This window comes from Saccostrea echinata, unplaced genomic scaffold, assembly GCF_033153115.1.
Source record: "Saccostrea echinata isolate AGI-Se365-2 ecotype Australia unplaced genomic scaffold, CSIRO_AGI_Sech_v1 ptg000033l, whole genome shotgun sequence".
Classification (NCBI taxonomy): domain Eukaryota; kingdom Metazoa; phylum Mollusca; class Bivalvia; order Ostreida; family Ostreidae; genus Saccostrea; species Saccostrea echinata.
The window spans coordinates 14496529-14520643 of NW_026889782.1; positions in this window are offsets into that span (position 1 = coordinate 14496529).

The window sequence follows — 24115 nt, forward strand, 5'->3', positions numbered from 1 at the left end:
ATCTATAATGTAATATATCCAATCCAATGGGCCCCTAGCACCATAGGTGAGGATTAGGCGGTAACATCCTAGGATATTTTATCCCAATTCCTGTTGTATTTTTGAAAACAAAGAATGAAAGAAAAAAATACCCAATCTTTAAAAATGTTGCTAAGGGCAAAAACTCCTTCTCATGTATATACGGTACCAATTTTGATGCACCAGATGCGCATTTCGACAAATTATGTCTCTTCAGTAATGCTCAAGACGAAACGTTGGAAATCCAATATATATATATAAAAAAGACTTGGAAGAGCTGAAAGAAGATGCCAAAGAGTGGAGCCAAATACGTGTAAGGATCAGAGCTATGCATGAGGGAGATAATCCTTAATTTGAAATAAATTTCTAAATTTTACCACAGCAATTAAATATGTATCTGTATTTTCAAGCTAGTACCGAAGTACTAGGTTACTGGGCTGTAGAGACCCTCGGGGACTAACAGTCCATCAGCAGAGGCCTCGACCCAGGGGTCATAATGTAAATCATATACGGTACCAATTTTGATGCACCAGGTGCGCATTTCGACGAATTGTCTCTTCAGTGATGTTCAGTGATGATCTTCATTTATAGGTATTTTCTTTATTGTACTTCCAATGTAAAATGGTTTTCCTTATATGCACACTTCATATGAATTTATAAAGTAACAATTATTTTGGAACTTTCTACATCAGAATTATGTATTTGAACCAGTTTTTATGTAATTTTTATAATACTGTTTACTATAAATTTTCAATTTTTAATGCTGACATATATACTTATGTTTATTTCAGTCTTACATCTTAAAAAAATATGACAACCTATATATTCTTGGCAATTATTAATTAATTTAAACTATATTCAGAGAAAATGAATTCAGTTTTTCTAAATTTAACCCTTAAAATTGTGAGGGTGGAAATACCTTAATTTCTTTAATTTCTCCGTTTAGATAAGATTTGTCATTCTTTTGATCCTGTTTTCATTCTTGAGTTCCTTATATGCTTCTTCTAGATGGATTAAGCCGTTCTCGATTCTTTCTTTCTACTTTTCATCGAAGCAACCCTAGATATAGTGAAATGCTAATACACAAATTCATTTTTACAACTTTTTGTCCACCAATTTCACTAAAAGTATGGGATATTAATTTCGGTCTGTCCGTCCGTCCTTCCATCTGTCCGTCCGTGTGTCTGTAACACTTTCGTTTCCGCGCGATATCTCGAGAACCCTTTGAGCTTTCGCAATGCAATTTTACATAGCAACTCCATATGGCCTAAAAAAAAGAACCCTATTGATTTAGAGGTGAAAAGGTCAAAGGTCAAGAATTCATAAATTCTGTCTATTTTAACAATTTTGTTTCCGCGCGATATCTCGAGAAGCCTTTAAGCTTTTGCAAAGAAATTTTACATAGCAACTCCCTGTGGCCTAAGGAAGACCCCTATTGATTTTGAGGTCAAAAGATCAAAGTTCAAAGTCGTAAATTCATACATTCTGTCTGTGTGTAACACTTTCGTTTCCGGGCAATATCTCAAGATGCTTTTGAGCTTTTGCAATGAAATTTTAAACCATAAATCTCTATGGCCTCTCTTGCCCCTCTCAAAGTGTCCCGCTCCGTTTTTTATTGTATTAAAAGTCGCTTGGCACTATTTTTAGCACTGGAGCCTGTGGAGAGTTATTACATATAATACAGGTTGTCGGCGGACTTTATATTCTAATTACATCTATTAGAACTGTTTAGTAGAGGCTAAATATACAACATGTAATGTGTAAAATTTTAACAATATCGAACGTGAATATAAACATTATATGTGACTTAACGTTTGCATTTAATTTAATTAATTTAATTTGCCTCTTTGGACTAGTGGTATGATTCTTGCTTAGCAAATGAGAGGTCCAGGGTTCAAATCTCGGACGATCCCGTTTTTTGTTTGTTGTTTTTTTTTGTTTTGTTTTGTTTTTTTTTTTTTGTTTTTTTTTTTTTGAAATGTTTTTTTTTTTAATTTACTAAAATGATAATATTCAACATATGAAATTACAGTATGATAAATACTCTATACAAAAATAATCTTCTATACACATACTAAGGAATAGGCAATCAAATCTATATATCAATATTGGCATTTTTTATTTGCTTCAATATACATGTATATATTTAATAATTCTGCAAATCCATGGGGGGGGGGGGTCCGCCCCCCCGCCCACCCTAGAACTGGGCATGCTCTTCTTTTTTTGCCTAAGCGGGGGACACGAATTCTCTGAATAAGCTTGTTAATCTTTTAGTCAAATTAAGGGTTGTATATGAAACCATGTCTACAAGCAAATATTATGTAAATTTATAGAACACCAAATCTAAGGTTTCAAAGATAAGATCAAAGCTTCAAAGAGATATCGCGCTATTTTTAAAGATATTTCTGTTCACAACTTATGCAGTTCAAGAATTTCTTGCTTCTTTATATATATATATATATATATAGAGAGAGAGAGAGAGAGAATATGTACTGAAATAAAATTAAGTTTCAGTGACAGGCATATTAATTTACCTGTGTATTCATATGACGAATCATGCCCCTGCTCTTCTTGAGATAATTTTGTAAAATATATTCCCTCTATTTCCCGTTTTAAGCAAGATTTAATTTTTGAAACTGGACTTTTCTGGCTCAGTACCTCTGGAGAAAAATTCTTAATGCTAGCAAATTATCACTATTTTTACTTATCTCCTTTAGAAAATGGATGCACCCCTTCATGTAACTAATCGAAATCCCCTCAAAAACGCAATCATGCTTTGTGACAAACATGTTTGCTTGTAATTAATGCGGGGTTCTTGAGAAAAAGTTTTAAGTTTTAAATGTTTATGGACAGACAGACGGAAAGTTGGTGGAGGCCGGACAAAGGGTGATCAGAAAAGATACTTGAAAAAATTATTTATCTTTTGCTATTTTCTTCTATTTTCATGGCATTACATTTTGGAGTTAAGGAATATTTGGAAATGAAAATTAAGGAATTAATAAAACCGACACTTAATACTGTAATATTTATATTTATAAATATTACATTATATGACAATATCATATAAAATATCCTTCAAATTACATACATGGTGGCGTTCGGATCATTATGTCGCAGAACATTGATTAACAATTATTGACTTTAAGAAATACCACTACTCACTAAATTGGATGTTTTTTTTTTTTTTTGTATATGATTAAAAGAATTTAGACACAAATTTGTTGAAGATCAATTTTTAGAACAATAATATTTATTATTCAATTTCAAATTTAGTCTCTCAGATTATTCCTTATTGGCTATTATTTTCAATCGAAGATGCTGAAAAAATTCTTTAACATGTTTAAAGAAAAAAAAATACTTAAATAAATATTTTGCAATTTTATTCCTTCAAATAATCCGAAAATTTATGAATGCATAAGCCATCCAGAAAATGATGACCGCGCACGGTTGTTACATGTACTTATAAGATATCCGATCACAGACTCTAGCGTGAGCACGAAAACATGGTCTCCAACGTTTGCATGAGTCACGACCAACTCGCTCCTAGTTCCCCAATCACCGACCCCTTGTTTTTCAGAGGACGTGCAACCAATTGGATTTCCATTACCAATTATTTCAACGCTTGTCCATGAATGAGTATTTATTTTTAATGTTCAGTGAAATACGTATATCCCGGTCACAGGAACAATGACAATCCCATCATGCTTTTGTATATTCCTTTCCGTAAGGATCGCATGAGTGGGAATATTTGTCTGGTCGAAGGGATTCATGTAAGCATAGAATGTCACAGGCTGAGAAGTCAATACTGATGTTGGAGGAACTCAGGGGATGAAATATTTGATAGCCCAACGTTCGGGGCTAATTGTTCTAAGAGTCAGGCTAGTTTATTTAAATGTTACGATACTCCGTCGGACTAGTAGACCAGGGCTGGGATTCATAAACATACTTAAGATTTGTGCTAAGTTTCACACTTAAGTATAAAATAAATTCTTAGCTAAGAAAAAATTCTTAAGTCATATTCATATAAATTCTAAGTGCATTTCTTAGCTAAGTTTAATTCTGAGAAAATTAGAGCACTTAAGTTAGATGACCTTAGCAACGCATACAATTTCCCGAACAAAAAGCGCACTCTTTTGTGATGGAGGTATTTAGTTCCATGTGTATTACATCACAACTGATACAACTTTGTCATCAACATTGCACACTACTGCATCGTACCAGTTGATAAACATCTCAAAGTCAAAACAAGTTTCTAGTTGGATGTAATAGCATGGTTTCTTACTGAAAGAATAAAATGTCTTCTGTAAAGCATTATTTTTATTTTGATAAAGTAAACTTAAGTATTTCTTATCTACTTAAGACACCTCCTGAGGACACTTAACTTTAAGTCAATACTTAAGCACTAAATATGTTTATGAATTACACTTAAGTATTTCTACCAAATTTAAGTAATACTTAGGGGACTTAGGTATAAAATATAAAACTTAAGTGATTTTTTAAACTTAAGATTTTATGAATCCCAGCCCAGAAAAAAACAGTTCTCGTCAGTTTACTTTTGTTTTCTGTGTATCTAGGCTAGTTTCTTTTGACTGAGAACTAGTTTAATTCGTTTCATCAAAACGTTTGAACTTTAATTGTTTTCATTTTGCATAAAAAAAATCTGGCAAGTTAGTTTGAGGTTTGGGCTAGTATTTTTTACAGATCAGTAGCTCCTGGGCTAGTGAGTTTCCCACGAAAATTTCAACCCCTGACTGGAAATGAAATAAACTTTTTAAAAATAAGATTTATTTATTTTAAAAAGTATTACTGTCTAAATTTTGAATCAATTTTTAGACAATAAAATGTTCCTAAGAATTATAGATACCAATTCTGGACACAGCTTGTTTGCTGGTTTTGACGAAGTGGCTACGACTTACATTTTCATATTTCCTGGATTCATTCCAACTGATTTCCTCCCTTTTACTTCTTCCAAGAACAAGATGAAGGAATGGTTTGATATCCAGCTATTATGCAGTTGAGGTAAGAATTATAATCAATCTACATTACAACAACAAAAATACTTACGACTTATCAACTTCATATACAACCATTCCCCACGATAAATTAAAGTCCAGACTTTTTGATATCATTGACAGTAGTTTTTTCAATAAAAATGGAACTTTATTTACCTTGTCATTGGTCATTTGTAAAATTAGTTTGTTAAAAACATTCTGATTGTTCATAAAAGTACTCTAAAGTTGATATTTAAAAGATGCTCGAGTTTCCGATTGATAATATCTATGTGATTTTTGGAGACCAACGATATTTTTTGGTTTTTGGTCTTCCAACAATCTATTGGAATTAAAATGGGTACCAATTGCGCCCCGTTATTAGCAGACCTATTTTTATATTCATATGATGTAAAATTTGTTCAAAGTATTATACGTGTAAAGAAGAAAACACTTGCTGTGGCCTTCAACTCGACATTTAGATATATCGACGACGTATTGTCAATTATCAAGGTTATTTCCATTCTCATGTCGATACGATATATCCAACTGAGCTTGAAATAAACGATACCACATAGTCTGACACATCTGTTTCATATTTGGATATCTTACTAGAAAAAGACGTTAATGGTAATCTAACAATCAAACTTTATGATAAACGTGATGACTTTAACTTTTCAATCGTCAACTTCCCTTACTTATGCAGAAATATACCTTCATCAACTGCATACAGGGTTTATATCTCTCATTTGATTCAATGCGTAAGAGCATGCTCTACATACATGTATGAGCAATTTCTAAAACGAGGTAAGTTATTGACAAACAAATTGAAGAAACAAGAATATCAGCAGTCTCGTTTAAACTTGTCATTATTAGGCTATTATTTATACACTGAATTGTCAACGGATTTTTTCCGTTATTTCCCGATCGTGACAAGGAGCACACGGCGGGTGTGACCGGTCGGCAGGGTATGCTCACTCCTCCATGGCACCTGATCCCACCTCTGATGTTTTATAGGTCCGTGTTTGCTCTGCTCCAAAATTTATATTGTTTAATGGACTTCTGAGTTTCAATACTGTTCGTTATCTCCATACATTTCATCATTACAACCAAAGTTCATTCTGAAATTCCGTTTAATTTAATCAAAAATGTTTTATCACTTATTAATGTAAAAGATTCACTAAATCTTGACTACTTTTTAATTACGAATACTGATTAACAAAAAGGTTACCCGATCACCGCGGAAACGCGGGTTCAAAAACACAGGGTTTTTTTCTTATCACATCAACTTTGTACGGAAGCCCTGGAGGGACATTGACTCATTTCTTATTAGTTTTGACTTAGTTCTTATTCTCTTTATTTTACATTTGTTATCAAATTTACTTAACCCAAAAACGTGGCGCACGAGATGGACGCTAAGTGTAGTTTCAGAAGAGAAGAAAGGAATACTGTATGTGTACTTAAAAAACGGGCTTCATATTTTAGCGGCTTTGGCGCAGACAACGATGCGCTAATTAATGAATACCGCTAAGAAATCATTTATAAATACAATATACGGCACGAACATGTGTATCGCTAATTCATGATTACGCCAACATCTCCATACCCAGTGATTGCGCTAAATTTTGAATATGCCAATTTATGTACAGTATTTTGCCTTTGAATTTATTACTAATGACAAGATAAAATAGTAGTTATGTTCATATGTTCAATCATTATCCACACTGGAAGTTACAAATAAGAATTAAGTAATAACTATTAAGTAAGAATGAACAAATATCAATCAAGTTATAACAACTAAGTAACAAGGCGTAAAAGATAAGAATAATGTAATCGCAACTATACTGGACGTTAAACTACAATTAATCCATCCAAAACTACAGTTTAACTAGGACTAAACATAAGATTTTTAAAATAAACGTAAGTTATGCTACACGTTTTCCAAAGCTACTTTACACTTAGTTAAAACCAGCAACAAATGAATCATAACAAATAAGTTACAACAAATAAGCTATAACAAATAAGTCACAACAAATAAGCTATAACAAATAAGTCACAACAAATAAGCTATAACAAATAAGTCACAACAAATAAGCTATAACAAATAAGTCACAACAAATAAGCTATAACAAATAAGTTATAACAAATAAGTCAAAACAAATAAGCTATAACAAATAAGCTATAACAAATAAGTCAAAACAAATAAGTCACAACAAATAAGCTATAACAAATAAGTCACAACAAATAAGCTATCACAAATAAGTCAAAACAAATAAGCTATAACAAATAAGTCACGATAAATAAGCTATAACAAATAAGTCACAACAAATAAGCTATAACAAATAAGTCACAACAAATAAGCTATAACAAATAAGTCATAGCAAGTAGTCAGTGTCCCTCCAGGGCTTCCGTAACTTTGTATGTTTATCAATAAAAAAAATATGAAAAAAATATTTTCAAACTGAAGTGATAACAATTAAGTCCTACCTGGTGTTTCGTCTTTAATGAAATAATCTACGAGTTGAACACGAACAATAAAAACATTCTAGTTACTTCCCTTGACAAAACCTACAGGAGGAATACTGCCGTCGGGCTTATTTTTTCCGAAAATATTAAGAAAATTGTCAAAAACCTGTCTATAGTGAAGAGGGACTGCTGGTAGGAATGTGGAGGAGGCAAAATAGTGTGGGAGGTGATTGGTTCTCCTTCTTGAAACCGGGGTAAGCTGCACTATAGGTACCCCCACCCCCACCGGATGGGGGTAAGGGTAAGGCTCAAAAAATGATATTCCTATAAATTAATGATTTCAACTCTTTGTGCAACCAGGAATCTATATACAAACGATGGCAGTATTTTTTTTGCTTGTCAGCTTATTTTGGGAAGTTGGTCCCCCACACATTTTGGTATTTTTTTTTTTTTTTTTTTTTTTTTTTTTTTTTTTTTTTTTTTTTGCTTGTCAGAATTTTTGGGAAGTTACCCCCCCCCCTTTTTAAACACGTTGGCCTGCTGAGCATAAAAATAGTAAAATTCATATCCAATAAAGGTTTGTCTTTATCATGTTTATGCTGAAATATTTATTAACGGTTAGCGAATTGTGAGTTGTCTGAAATCGATCTTGTAGGAATATAAGAACCTTGCGAGGGATATGATTAAATCAACATTCAGTACTCAGCAGTATATATACAGTATTATGGACTGTATTTCCTTTTAATTCGACTGGTACCTCCTGGCGTGAAATAATATTGCGGGTAAGTAATGAATTTATCTTCCATTTTCAAGTTTTTCAATATGTAAAAACAGTTTCATGTATATTCTCTTTTCCCAATGCCAATTCTCATTTACTTAAATATAAAATGTACGTCCAACCCAGATCATTTAGGGTGTTTGGGTCAGTGAGTGGACATGCACGATTATTGACCGGGGTGATCTTACCTTTGGATTTCCACATAGACAAATACAAGGCCTCAGTGTAGGAAAGGGAGGGGGATTTTGTCAACATATACTTTACAATAGAAAACTTAAGCAACTCTGGCCCTCCTCAATATGATTATGATTAATTACCTTCTTAATTAATTCCCCCATTTTTCCCCGCTTCTGGATCTGCTCCATTCTAGTCGATCGTCAGTTTCGCAACTTGTGATTTGGGGGGGGGGGGGGGGGGGCATGAGATATGGAAATCGTCAGCTGGCATAATGGAATATCTTTCCTTTCTTGTATAAATTTCGTTCACTTCCCTCATGCAATAACTCCGAAGTATTATGTCAACGTGGGCGGATCAAACTTGTAAGAGAGATGCAAATCAAGTCATGGCGTATCGCTATTCCCCTAGCTCCTTCAATCTGAAATTGTTTTCAGTAGATTTATATGGCATTCTTCCACTGAAAGTTTATAATTTATGAGATGAAATGTGTTTGCTGCATTAGCCGAATATGACTGAAGGAGAGATTGCAATAGTAAGTTTTGTGAGTGATGTATTTCGTACATAATGTAGTATATATATATATATATATATATATATATATATATATATATATATATATATATATATATATATATATATATATATATATATATATAAAGGTGTGGGTTATTAAGAAGCGAAATGAATGATATTTATTAGAAAACGTTAAATGTTTTATTCTTTTGTATATAGTTCCGTGTAATAGGAACGATTTATTATCCATAGCGAAACAATTCAGTGACTCATTTTCCCCCAAAAGCCCATTGTTTTATCTATAGTTAAGCCTTTTATTGAGCAAGTGCAAATTTTTATTATGCAATAACCAAAAATAATTTCCCCGGAGAAAGGTGGTATGGTAATTTCTTTTCAATGGTCAATAAATTTCTAAAATTCCAGGGTCCAACACTCGCATAACAATAATGAAATAACATACATTGCTCATTTCAAGAGTAAGTTAACACTTGGATGGGAATTTTTATTAGCAAGGAAAAGAGCATTACTAATGTGGAATAAATCTCAAAATAATGGATAATGCATATGGTGTTTATGCTTCCTAACTGATTTGATACGCATGCAAGAGCATGCTCTGAATACGACCAATATGATCAAGGCAAGCTACTGATAAATAAGTTGATGTTACAATAATTTCAACAACCCCGCTTAAATTCAGTTTTTCACACATTCTATACGATCGTTATAATGACATTGTTTGTAAATATAAATACAACCTATCGTACGCCTTGGGTCGTATTCTGCCTGACATGTTTCATACCAGCGTGAACACCTTTGGAATGGGCTTCGTTTCTATGAAAGAGAACACAAACACCATGTTGTCTTGTTTGTAAATATATTCAATATCAATATTATCATAACTCTGAAATACACATAAACAGTCAAGTATTTAATAACAATGCATACATGTAGATCTTGTCAGATAGCAGATAATCTGCAGATGCTTAAAAAATAAAAAAAAAAAAAAAAACATTATTTCAGAGACCGATATATTCTACATCAATTTTTAATTCATCAATCCTCTATCCGATTTTATTGTCATTTTGACCGGTACGGTATACAGGGTTAATCTTTATAAAAACATCAACATTGTCTATTACAGTTTTATGCGTTAAATGTTGCGTGCATTCGTCCTAATTATCGTTTTCAATAATCAGAACATGATATGACTGTATTTTACATTGATCATGAGCTTATGAACAAATAAAATACAATGCAATTGATAAAAGGATATTACTCATAGGGTGTTTTTTTTTTAAAGCACGCCCAATATGACAATGATTTTTTTTTAAATACCAGATAGGCGTTTTTATCCATATCTCGTTAGTTTTTCTGTTTAGTCTATTTCCTTATCTACTATATTTTTCTTTTAATAAACTTAAAAGTACGAAAAAAATAAGGTTGATTGTTTTAAAGTACTCGCAGTGTTCTTCTTTACATGATATACGTTAGAACAGGACACATACACGATACGACGATACGATAGAATATACATTGCCGACGTATACACATGTAGCAGTATATAATAGACAACATAGTTAATCCATGCTTGTGTCTTCTCAAGGAATTCTTGCTTGGCAGTGCCCCCTCCCAAGCTGAAAATGTTTTCTTGTGCCCCCACCCCCCAATCAACTAAAATTGCTTCTTACGCGCAGGTATGTTAAGGCAGCACATAGATCAGAATTCGGTGAATTTACGCTTTTTTGGTGAAATGTAACATTGATAAATCGGAAAAGCCATAGATAAAACATTTACTATTATTATCCATTATATAGATGTCATAGAGACTTTGGCTAAATTAAGCAGTCCACTACGACGTCATAACGTGGCGTCTATATACAGAAAAATTGCCTTAATGAAGAAGTGAAAAGGCCAACACTACCCCGGAGATAATTCATTTCTCTTTGTTAAAATAATTATGTAAAAACATCACTGGGCCATGAAAAGTACTGCTAGAATCCTACACTCCTGTCACAGAAATAATTATTTCGTATTCTCGCATGAAACTTTACCAAAATTTTTACATTGTGTACATAAGATCGAAGAATTTTCATCAATTTATGTTAACCACACGATTCTAGCAGCACTTTCCAAGTACTGTAGAGTACAAGCCAGTCTGACTAAAGCCAGTCCCTACTATTTCACTTCGTTCGAACGAAGTGAAATAGTAGGGGCTGGCTTTAGTAAGACTGGAGTACAAGCTTTTGATAGAAACAAAAATTATGTTTCAAAGTATGCGGCGTAGTGTTGAACTTTTGCATCTTTTTTGTTACGACCGACAGGGGAAAGGCTGATCGGGATTTCATAACACTGCCGGTCTTCATTACACGACAAAAATAATTAAATCAGCTACCTTGTCCTTGATTTTTAATCCCTTATGAATCTCACATGATATTTACGGTATATGCTTTTACGAGGGTTGTCCCAGAAAAACGCGAACTTTTTGAATATTTCAAATACTATTCTACCAAAATTAATATTATTTGCACCTTGTTGGGGAATGAAATGTTTTGCTATTTTGACAAAATATTATAATGTTGTAATGTCATATGCATGTTAAATAAGCCTTTAAAGGGTATCAAATATCGGTGCTCGGCGCACAGCAATTTTTTGAGTTTTAGAATCTTTCTTTATTACCGGGCTATACGCTATCGCTGCATGGCGTCATCGGTATCGCACCATCGTTTCATTGTCATCGAATTATTGCGTCATCGCGCCATCGACCCTTTATTCTGACAGTTGAATGGCGTAATATGTGGCAACTCTTCAGAAAAATAATGTAAATATGAGAAATGAATTTAATTTTTGAAAATTCATGAGGTACATGAACTACAACGCTTCACGCCGGCATACTAATATGCCGGCGTTAATTGTCGTAGTTCATGTCCTCATAAATCTTCCAAAATTAAATTCATTTCTTAAATAAATTTGCAATACAATACACTTACATCGTTGATACCATTGAACAAAAACATTTTGACTGAAACTAATACCCCAACACAGGGTGGTATGTAAGATAGGGGTTCAGAAAAAGGGCAGAAAAAATTAATGTTGCCATGATAACCAAGGGCGTTTTGTACCCGTTTAAATTTTGTACTGTAAGTCTTAAGCTGGACCCCTTTTTTAAAATGTATATGTAAAATTTCCAGAAGAAAGTAATGAAAGACTAAACCTTTCTAGAATGCCATTCATTTCTTAAAAAGGCAAATTATTATAATTTCAAGTTGAACAAATATTGAGATGTGTGCATAAATTATACAGATAAGTTTTTCAATTGTTTCAATCGGAAAAATAATGGACCTTAATCCATGAAGAGAATAAGAGAACCGAGATAGTTGATACTAGTAGTTTTATACATTCTTTAAGGTTGAGTACATTTGCCTAAATAATCAAAACGTCGCGATCATTTAAACACCAAATTAATCGTCCCAGGCATTGCTCTTCATTGAACCAAAACAAGGTACGACTGCACTTTAAATAGACTGACACAGAAATCTTTTCTTGATGCTGAATGATTAAATAATATTCAGTGTGTTACTAATTTGGTGGGTTTTAACCCCCACAGACTACGAAAAATCGTTCATTTTTTGTTTATGGCAGGTAAGCATTTCGCTATATTTTTTTCATTCTCATATTATTTTTTTTTCTTCAACATGTTCAATTCAATTCTTTAATTTTCATTCGAAAACAATTCATGATATTTGTTTCATTTAGAATTCATTTCCTATTATTTTTGGGGGAAGGAAGGGGGGACATTCAAAATGGCAATATAAATTCAATTCAATTCAATTTGTATATAGATTCCTGGAGAATGATATATACGTAACCGGTAATATTCAGTAAATCAATACAGAGACGTGTAAAGGTCAATGATCCGTAATTCTTCATAAAGGCGGACACGGATGAAGCATTCATCTGTAATATTAATTCCTGAATGAAGAATAAGTATAGATATATATCCTTGTACAAAATTATATATTATTATACTTTCATGTTAAATACTAAAATCTGATTGGTTTAGAAGCATTTAACAATCCGTAATATTACCCTCAGCGTTAGCAACACACTTGACAACGGGTAACATTACGAAAATATCACATGCGTTCAAATCATGCGCGTACGGTTCACCATAGAATTCTCAAAACGTCGGTTGTGCGTTTGAAAGAAGCCGAATAAATGACGTCAATAAAAGCTTGCGTCCGATGTAGCTTACTTGAAAACAACAAACGACAGACGAAACATCCTTGCGAGTGCAAACTTTAGATGATAAAGGACTTTTTGAGTAGCAAACAAACAATAGAGAGGTTGGTAAATCTTTTCCGAAGCTTTCTTATTGAGAAAAATAGAAGCAGGGAGTTTGAAAGCTTTCTAAGCGTGAACTTAACGACGATCTCCGAATTTTTTTTATGACATCCGAAATCAATAAGACATTCAGTATAATAAAATAAATAGTGCACGTTTTTGAGGGTAACAGTTGAAATTGACACCCCAAGGAAAACCATTGTCAACCGACGCTGACGCGTCGGTTGACAATGGTTTTCCTTGGGGTGTCAATTTCAACTGTTACCCTCAAAAACGTGCACTATTTATATAATGTAACCCCCTCTCCGTGATTGTAACGAGCGATTCCATAGTACAAGTCTATTGTAAGAAATCCTGACGTCTTGATCTGCATGGAACCGCTAAAACAATTTTATGATCGTGCTTGTTATATGATTATTATTGATTTATAAATTTCACAGGTTTTATTAAATCATTAAGGAGATAATAAGCAAGTCTAGCGGCAAGAAAAGCGGCTCATATTTTAAAAAAACGTTCATGGTTTGGATAAAAGACGAGCAAGGAAAAGTACCGCATGTAAAGACAGGTAACAGACATGGCGGCAAAGAACATCATGATGAGCTTTCAGATGCACGAGGGGATCCGAACGGATGACGGTAAGTAAAGAATGCAAGCACTTTTATTTGCTGGTTCTAGAAGTTGCAGTTAGAAATATACAGCATTACTCCGACAAGTGAAAATGTTATTACTTCTATAATTTGAAACTTATGTCATTAAATTTAAGAATCTGGTTGAAGGATTTCTCATCCTCGACATTAGCGCTCAATCGATGGATCTTAATATGTCTGATGTTTTTCATGCAATCACTACTGTAAGATCTTGACTCCGTATGCAGAATATCATTATAAATACAAAATTACCGAACAAAACATTTCATTAAAAATTCATTTGATTATTTTTTTTTATTTCCATTGTCTTATTTTTATTGCTGTGTCTTTTTATCTTACTTAATTCAATGAATAAATAGATAATTTTTAGCCAAGTTATAATGTTTACATTTTTTAATAAAATTGATGACAGAGAAAATAATTATAAATAAATTTGGTTTTTAAAAACCATTGAAAAGGTTTTTCTGCAGTAATTTTAACTAAAATTCATAAACTCCCACATACTAGATTTAAAAGCTAATCTTTTGTTGTCTTCCGTACAGGTGCATTTAAGGCGGTGAGAGCTATACCTAGCTTGTGTTTGGATGGAGAGTTAAACTGCATGGAGAATAATCCGTCGTCAATGGGTGGATATGTTTTATTATCAACCAATCAGGAGGGGAGGTACTGACGTTTATTTAAACAATAAAAGCTTTCTTTGATGGGAATTTATGCTGTAGCTGTTGCAGAAAAAATGCATAACCGGCGTAAGTGGGTTATGTAATTTATTTCTGCATTAGCTACAACGTTAATTCCCGTAATTACAAAGAAAGAAGGCCATTTTATTGTTTATATTTATATCTTTACAAATACCATTTAAAGTAGGATTAAGTACATGAAATAGTGTATTATGAACATTTACGTTTAATTGAAGGAAGCGCCACTAAATGACTTGATATGCTTAGCGGTGTTTACTGACTGATAAACGACAATGGTTTTCCTAAGAAATAAAGGAGATAATATTCAGTAGATGTAAATATATTATCAGGTTAATATTAAACTTGAGAAATCTTGTCAATAGTTGGGAGATCCACCTGGAGATGGAGGGCGTTGGGGCTCCAAAGATAACCTTTTAAGTGATTGTAATTTTAGAGCAAGGGGATTAAGCATAGAGTTTCCTCAGCTACATGTTTAAAAAGAGGTATAAGTCTTCTCGAAATTGCTGTGTTGTCTTATATTCTAAATGATTATGTTCAAAAGAAAGAATCCCCGCTTTACGAACTTAATTACTAGTAATTTTAGAATATTTTTAAGAATAAAAGCATTTTTTTAGAGTTGATATGAAACAGTTTAAATGAATGTATCATTTTTTTTTCATTTATGATCTAGTCACGTAGTGGTTCATTGCTATGCCAATGGGTTAATAACAGTAGATGTTCAACATTTTGAGGGAGAAAAAAGTCAAGACACCCTGCATGACGAAATTACGGTAAGACAAAAACCTCCGGGTGTGGTATTACAGAGAGAGAGAGAGAGAGAGCGAACAATTGTCTCTAACTGTTATAAATATGCCCCGTCGATATACACAAGAAGTATAACATGTTTTGGTACCGTTATTAATAGCGAAGCGCTCTGGGCGAAGAGAAAATTCGGACTTACACATTGAACCAAACGATTTTTTTTCCTCAGTAACTTTTGGACCCAGAATGCATCGCTTCTTTAAGCTATGTTCTCGCGAGAATAACAACAAAAGTTTAACAAAAAAATAAACTCGCCTTGATTTAATGTATATTGCAGATAAATATCAACATTAGTCAACAATGAATACGACGTCATATGACGTCAGAGTCTAGACTCACCAAATCATCCCAAGAAATCCCGTCCGATTTAGCTTTGAGCTGAACTCAATACAAGTGCTATTAACACTAATCACCGATATTCCCCTAAGAGTGATTCGAGACAATTTATGGCAGAATCTTGTAGAGGTGGATCTAAAAAAAAAATACTTTTACAATTTTTTTTCTTTGGATGTCATTGATAATTATAGCATTTATTTCCTTTAATATGCTCAATATTATTTTGCTACCACGCGTTCTTCTACCTTTTTTGCATGTGGAATTTATTTAAATTTTATTTAGAATTAATTAAATATATCTTGAAATTTAGCGATTTCTTTTTTATTATAGCCTTAAAATATTTTTAAATCTAAGGAGAATCTTTAGTGTACAAGTCCCTCTAAGACATCGTGAGTTATACCCCATACCCTGCATATTTAACTTACCCCTTGAGAAGAAGGTAAACATGGCCTATTTAAGGTATCACACCGGTAATTGTTTTCACTATGTAATTCTATATAGAATAAAAAATCATTAAAAATCAGGTATTCGAATTCATGAAAAAATATTTAGCAGGAAGTGTTAAACGTTACCAGTCACATCAGCTGACACCAAAAATAGGGTACCTACACGACATTTTCTGATTTTTTCCATCCGCAAACAGGAATACCCTCAAAACCACGTGTATTCAATGTGTTTATAAACATCCTGTGTGCACCCCAGGAAGTGGCCTCCTATGCCCCGAAAGAAATAGTTCCTGTCAAAAGCCTTTAATATTTTACAAAGTACATAAAATATCCTAAGCACAGATACCAAAAATGTAAAAATAGAATAAGGGAAATTAAAAAATTTCTCACAATAAAAAAAATATTTCTTTATTATGTATGGAACTACAATTGACTAAGTTCATTTTGATTGGTCAATTACCGGTGTGATACCTTTACACCCTTCCTAATACGCATTCAAAGGCAATATTTCTCAATATTTGAAATTTTAATTCTTTTCCCCCAGACACTCTCCTTCCCATCTATGCCCTAAAATCAGCCCATTCCACCCCGTATACATCCTACATCCGAAGACATATTTATGAAAAAACCAGTGTTTTTATATGGCACTACTTGCGTGGTCAATGAAAAGGGGTAAAATTAGTGACCTGTGATACGCTTATACTTTCTAAAAAAAAAAAAAAAAAAATAAGGGTTACAAACTCAAACATGTATTTTAATTTCCTTTTTATTTGAATTTGTTTATCGTTTACTCGTTTATTTTCTATAATCATATGTTTCATTTTAAACTCGTTAGGGTCTTCCGTCTCCAACGGAAGACCCTTCTATTATTCTATTGTTTCTTTTTCACTTTTATTATTATTAGGGTCTTCCGTCTTCAGCGGAAGACCCTTCTATTATTCTTCGGTTTCTTTTTTACCTTTATTAGGGTCTTCCGTCTTCTGCGGAAGACCCTTCTATTATTCTATTGTTGATTTTTCACTTTTCTTATTATTATTATTATTATTATTCTTTTTTTTTTCCTTACCGATTTTGTGCAGAAGATTTCTCGGAGATCGCTCGATCGATTTGCTTCAAATTTTCAGGGTTAATGCGTTTGCTATCTGAAGTTTATAACGCCGCTTCAGTTTTTGAAAAATCACTTCCGGTCGGAAGTTATCGCCCTTTGATCGATTTTTTGATAGACCTTGTGTCTGCACAAAAACTCAAGAACGACAAAAGCTAGAGTGCTGAAACTTTCAGTGGTGATAGAGGACATGTTCTAGTTGTGCACCTTGGTTTTCAAATTTTCCGGAAGTGCGAAGTATGGAAGCTCGGTAGGGGTCAAAATTTAGGACGTGATTTATGAGTGAATTTTAGAGACATTTCTTATAATAACATTTTAAATAAAAGTATTTTGTTAAAACATATTGAACAAAAAGTCTTTAAAATCACAAGACCTTTTATTTGATATCAAGAAAAAGGGGCCGACTCCTCAAATTAGGGGCTCAGAAGGGCCAAAAGTCTTTCATCTATAACTCTTTAACGATCAATATTTTGTTATAAATTACTGAAGCAAAAATGTTCATCTTAACACTCTGCAACTATATATTATAAAATTTTGATCATATGTTACGTAATAAGGGGCCATAAGGGGCCAGAATGCTAAATCTTTGACACATTATATCTCGAAAAGGGGAAATATTTTGATAAGCAATATTGAACAAAAGATGTTCAGAATAATGTTCTAAACAATATACACCCTTTTATTTTTTGCAAGACATCCCCATTAAGGACTTGGAGGGCTGGCCCCTAAATATTGTTATTCTATATATCTCTTAAACTAAAGGAAATTTCTGAATAGTTGTTGAACAAAAAGTCTTCAAAATCACAAGACCTTTCATTTGATATCAAGAAAAAGGGGCTAACCCCTCTAATTAGGGGCTCAGAAGGGCCAAAAGTCTTTCATTTATAACTCTTTAATGATCAATATTTTGTCATAAATTACTGAAGAAAAAATGTTCATCTTAACATTCTGCAACTATATATTATAAAATTTTGATCGTATGTTACGTAATAAGGGGCCATAAGGGACCAGAATGCTAAATCTTTGACACTTTATATCTCGAAAAGGGGAAATATTTTGATAAGCAATATTGAACAAAAGATGTTCAGAATAATGTTCTAAACAATATACATCCTTTTAATTTTTGCAAGACATCCCCATTAAGGACTTGGAGGGCTGGCCCCTAAATATTGTTATTCTATATATCTCTTAAACGAAAGGAAATTTCTGAATAGTTGTTGAACAAAAAAACTTCAAAATCACAAGACCTTTCATTTGATAATAAGAAAAAGGGGTTGACCCCTCAAATTAGGGGCTCAGAAGGGCCAAAAGTCTTTCATCTATAACTTTCTAATGATCAATATTTTGTTACATATTACTGAAGCAAGAATCTTCATCTTAACATTCTGCAACTATATATTATAAAATTTTGATCATATGTTACGTAATAAGGGGCCATAAGGGACCAGAATGCTAAATCCTTGACACTTTATATCTCGAAAAGGGAAAATATTTTGATAAGCAATATTGAACAAAAGATGTTCAGAATAATGTTCTAAACAATATACACCCTTTTAATTTTTGCAAGACATCCCCATTAAGGACTCGGAGGGCTGGCCCCTAAATATTGTTATTCTATATATCTCTTAAACGAAGGAAATTTCTGAAAATCACAAGACCTTTCATTTGATATTAAGAAAAAGGGGTTGATCCCTCAAATTAAGGCCCAGAAGGGCCAAAAGTCTTTCATTTATAACTTTTAAATAATCAATATTTTGTTATAAATTCCAGAAGGAAAAATGTTCATCTTAACATTCGTTAACTATATATTATAAAACTTTAATCGTGTGTTCAAAATAATGGGCCATAAAGGGCCAGAATGCCAAATCTTTGACACCTCGAACAAGGGGAAATATTTTGATCAGTAATATTGAACAAAAGATGGTCAGAATAATGTTATAAACAATATGCATCCTTTCACTTTTTATAGACGAATATCTCAGTCAAGATCTTGACTTATCTCATCCAAAATCAGACGGAAGACCCACTCGTTGCTCGCAACGAGAACCATCTAGTTATTATTATTTTTATTCTTTTTTCTTCTTACAAATTTTGTGCAGACGATTTCTCGGAGATGGCTCGTTCAATTTCATTCAAATTTTCATGGTAAATGCGTTGACATCTGAAGTTAATTCCGGCCATTCCGTTAAGGGATATTAACTTCCGGTCGGAAGTTATCGCCCTTTTATCAAAATTTAGAGGACCTCCTTGTCTGCTATGGAACTCAAAAACGGCTCACGCTAGAGCGCTGAAATTTTCAATGATGATAGAGGACATGTTGCCATTTTGCACCTGGGTTTGGATATTTTCCGGAAGTGCCTAGTATGGAAGCTCGGTAGGGGTCGAAATTTAGGACACGAAACATGAGTGAATTTTTGAGACATTTTGTATCATATCTTTTAAAGTATAATTATTTTGTTAAAATATACTGAACAATATTTGTGCAGAATGACAAGATCTTTAATATGATATCAAGAGAAAAGGGCTGACTTGTCAAATTAGGGGCCGATAGGGGCCGAAAGTCTTTAATCGATAACTCTTAAACAAGCAATATTTTTGTATACATTACTGAAGCAAAATTATTTATCTTAACAAACTACAACTACATATTATGATTTTTACGTCATATGTTACATAAATAAGGGCCACAAGGGGCCAGAATGCTTAATCTTTGAAGCTTTATATCTCGAAAAGGGGAAATATTTTGAAAAGCAATATTGAACAAAAGTTGTTTAGAATGATGATCTGAACTATGTGCATCCTTTGAATTTTTCCTAAACAGCCCCTATAAGGACTTAAAGGGATGACCCCTAAATATTTCAAATCTACATATCTCGAAAACGAAACGAAACTTCTGAATAGTTGTTGAACAAAAAGTCTTCAGAATTACAAGACCTTTCATGTGATATCAAGAAAAAGGGGCTGACCCCTAAATTAGGGGCTCAGAGGGGCCAAAAGTCTTTCATCTATAACTCCTTAACGTTAAATATTTTGATATTAATTATTGAAGCAAAAATGTTCATCTTCACAATCTGCAACTATATATTTTAAAATGTTCTTCAAATATTACGTCATTAGGGGCCATAAGGGGCCAGAATGCTTAATCTTTGACGCTTTATATCTCGAAAAGGGGAAACATTTTGAAAAGTAATATTAAACAAAAGTTGTTGAGAATGATGATCTGAACAATGTGCATCCTTTCATTTTTTCCTAAACAGCCCCTATAAGGACTTAAAGGGACGGCCCCTAAATATTTCAAGTCTACATATCTCGAAAACGAAACGAAACTTCTGAATAGTTGTTGAACAAAAAGTCTTCAGAATTACAAGACCTTTCATGTGATATCAAGAAAAAGGGGCCGACCCCTCAAATTAGGGGCTCAGAGGGGCCAAAAGTCTTTCATCTATAACTCCTTAACGTTAAATATTTTGATATTAATTATTGAAGCAAAAATGTTAATCTTCACAATCTGCAACTATAAATCTTAAAATGTTCTTCAAATATTACGTAATAAGGGCCACAAGAGGCCAGAATGCTTAATCTTTGAAGCTTTATATCTCGAAAAGGGGAAACATTTTGAAAAGCAATATTGAACAAAAGTTGTTTAGAATAATATTCTGAACAATGTGCATCCTTTGAAATTTTCCTAAACAGCCCCTATAAGGACTTAAAGGGACGGCCCCTAAATATTTCAAGTCTACATATCTCGAAAACGAAACGAAACTTCTGAATAGTTGTTGAACAAAAAGTCTTCAGAATTACAAGACCTTTCATGTGATATCAAGAAAAAGGGGCTGACCCCTCAAATTAGGAGCTCAGAGGGGCCAGAATTCTTTCATCTATAACTCCTTAACGTTAAATATTTTGATATTAATTATTGAAGCAAAAATGTTCATCTTCACAATCTGCAACTATATATCTTAAAATTTTCTTCAAATATTACGTAATTAGGGGCCATAAGGGGCCAGAATGCTTAATCTTTGATGCTTTATATCTCGAAAAGGGGAAACATTTTGAAAAGCAATATTGAACAAAAGTTGTTTAGAATGATGATCTGAACAATGTGCATCCTTTGAATTTTTCCTAAACAGACCCTATAAGGACTTAAAGTTACGGCCCCTAAATATTTCAAGTCTGCATATCTCGAAAACTGAATAGTTGTTGAACAAAAAGTCTTCAGAATTACAAGACCTTTCATGTCATATCAAGACCCCTCGAATTAGGGGCTCAAAGGGGCTAAAAGTCTTTCATCTATAACCCTTTTACAGTAATGTTCATCTTCACGATCTGCTACTATAAATATTTTGAAATCTTCATCAAATATTGCGGGTTTTTTTGGTGCCATAATGATCAAAATTTTGTTAAACATAACTGAAGGAAATTGTACGTATTCACTATTTATATATTTATGAACGAAAATCTCAGTCAAATTCGTATCTCATCTTATCAAAAATCGGACGGAAGACCCACTCGTTGCTCGCAACGAGATCGCATCTAGTTATTAGGGTCTTCCGTCTTCAGCGGAAGACCCTTCTATTATTCTTAGGTTTCTTTTTTACCTTTATTATTATTATTATTAGGGTCTTCCGTCTTCAGCGGAAGACCCTTCTATTATTCTATTGTTTCTTTTTCACTTTTCTTATTATTATTCTTCCTTTTTTTTTTCTTTACAAATTTTGTGCAGAAGATTTCTCGGAGATGGTTCGATCGATTTGGTTCAAATTTTCAGCATTAACACCTTTTTATCTGAAGTTAATTCCGGCACTTCCGTTTCTAGAAAATAACTTCCGGTCGGAAGTTATCGCCCTTTTATCAAAATTCAGAGGACCTCCTTGTCTGCGATGGAACTCAAAAACGGCTAAAGCTAGAGCGCTGAAATTTTCAGCGATGATAGAGGACATATTGCAATTATGCACCTGGGTTTAGATATTTTCCAGAAGTGAATAGTATGGAAGCTCGGTAGAGGTCGAAATTTAGGACACGAATCATGAGTGAATTTTAGAGACATTTCTTACGATAACTTTTTAACTATGGGTATTTTGTTAAAACATATTGAACAGAAATTGTGTAGAATTACAAGATCTTTTATATGATATCAAAGAAAAGGGGCTGACTCATCACATTAGGGGCCGAGAAGGGCCGAAATTCTTTAATCAATAAATCTTTAACGATCAATATTTTGTAATGCATTACTGAAGCAAAAATGTTTAACTTAACAATTTACAACTATATATTATGATATTTACATCATATGTTACATAATTAGGGGCCATAAGGGACCAGAATGCTAAATCTTTGACGCTTTATATCTCAAAAGTGGGAAATATTTTGATAAGCAATATTGAACAAAAGATGTTCAACATAATGTTCTAAACAATACACAACCTTTCATTTTTTGCTAAATGTCCCTATTAAGGAGTTGAAGGGCCGGCCCCTAAATACTTCTTTTGCAAATATCTCGGAAACGAAAAAGAATTTTTGACTAGTTGTTGAACAGAAAGTGTTCAAAATCATGAGAGCTTTAAGGTGATATGAAGGAAAAGGGGCTGGCCCCTCAAAATAGGGGCTGAGAGGCGCCGAAAGTCTTTGAACAATAGCTCTTTAACGATCAATATTTTGTAATGCATTACTGAAGCAAAAATGTTCATCTCACCAATTTACAACTACATATTATGATATTTATATCATATGTTACATAATTAGGGGCCATAAAGGGCCAGAATGCTAAATTTTTGACGCTTTATATCTCAAAAGTGGGAAATATTTTGATAAGCAATATTGAACAAAAGATGTTCAACATAATGTTCTGAACAATATGCAACCTTTTATATTTTGCTAAACGTCCCCATTAAGGAGTTGAAGGGCCGGCCCTTAAATATTTCTTATTTAAATATCTCAAAAACGAAGAAGAGTTTGTAAATAGTTGTTGAACAAAAAATGTTCGAAATCATGAGAGCTTTGAAGTGGTATGAAGAAAAAGGGACTGGCCCCTTTAAATAGGGGCTGAGAGGGGCCAAAAGTCTTTAATCAATAACTCTTTAACAATTAATATTTTGTAATGCATTACTGAAGCAAAAATGTTTATCTCAACAATTTACAACTACATATTATGATATTCACATCATATGTTACATAATTAGGGGCCATAGGGGGCCAGAATGCAAAATCTTTCACGCTTTATATCTCAAAAGGGGGAAATATTTTGGGAAGCAGTTTTGAATAAAAGATGTTCAAAATAATGTTTTGAACAATATGTGAACTTTCAATTTTTGCTAAATATCCCCATTTAGGTGTTGAAGGACCAGCCCCTAAATGTTTCTTTTGAATATATCTCGGAAACGAAGAAGACTTTCTCAATAGTTGTTGAATAAAAAGTTTTTAAAATCACGAGAGGTTTAAGCTTATATAAAAAAGGGATTTTAAAAAACCAAAATCTCTGTCAAATTCTTATCTCATCTGATCAAAAATCGGACGGAAGACCCACTCGTTGCTCGCAACGAGATCGCATCTAGTTATTATTATTATTCTTTTTTCTCCTTACAAAATTTGTGCAGAGGATTTCTCGGAGATGGCTCGTTCGATTTCATTCAAATTTTCAAGGTAGATGCGTTGACATCTGAAGTTAATTCCGGCAAGTCCGTTAAGGGATATTTACTTCCGGTCGAGAGTTATCGCCCTTTTATTAAAATTCAGAGGACCTCCTTGTCTGCGATGGAACTCAAAAACGGCTTAAGCTAGAGCGCTGAAATTTTCAGTGATGAT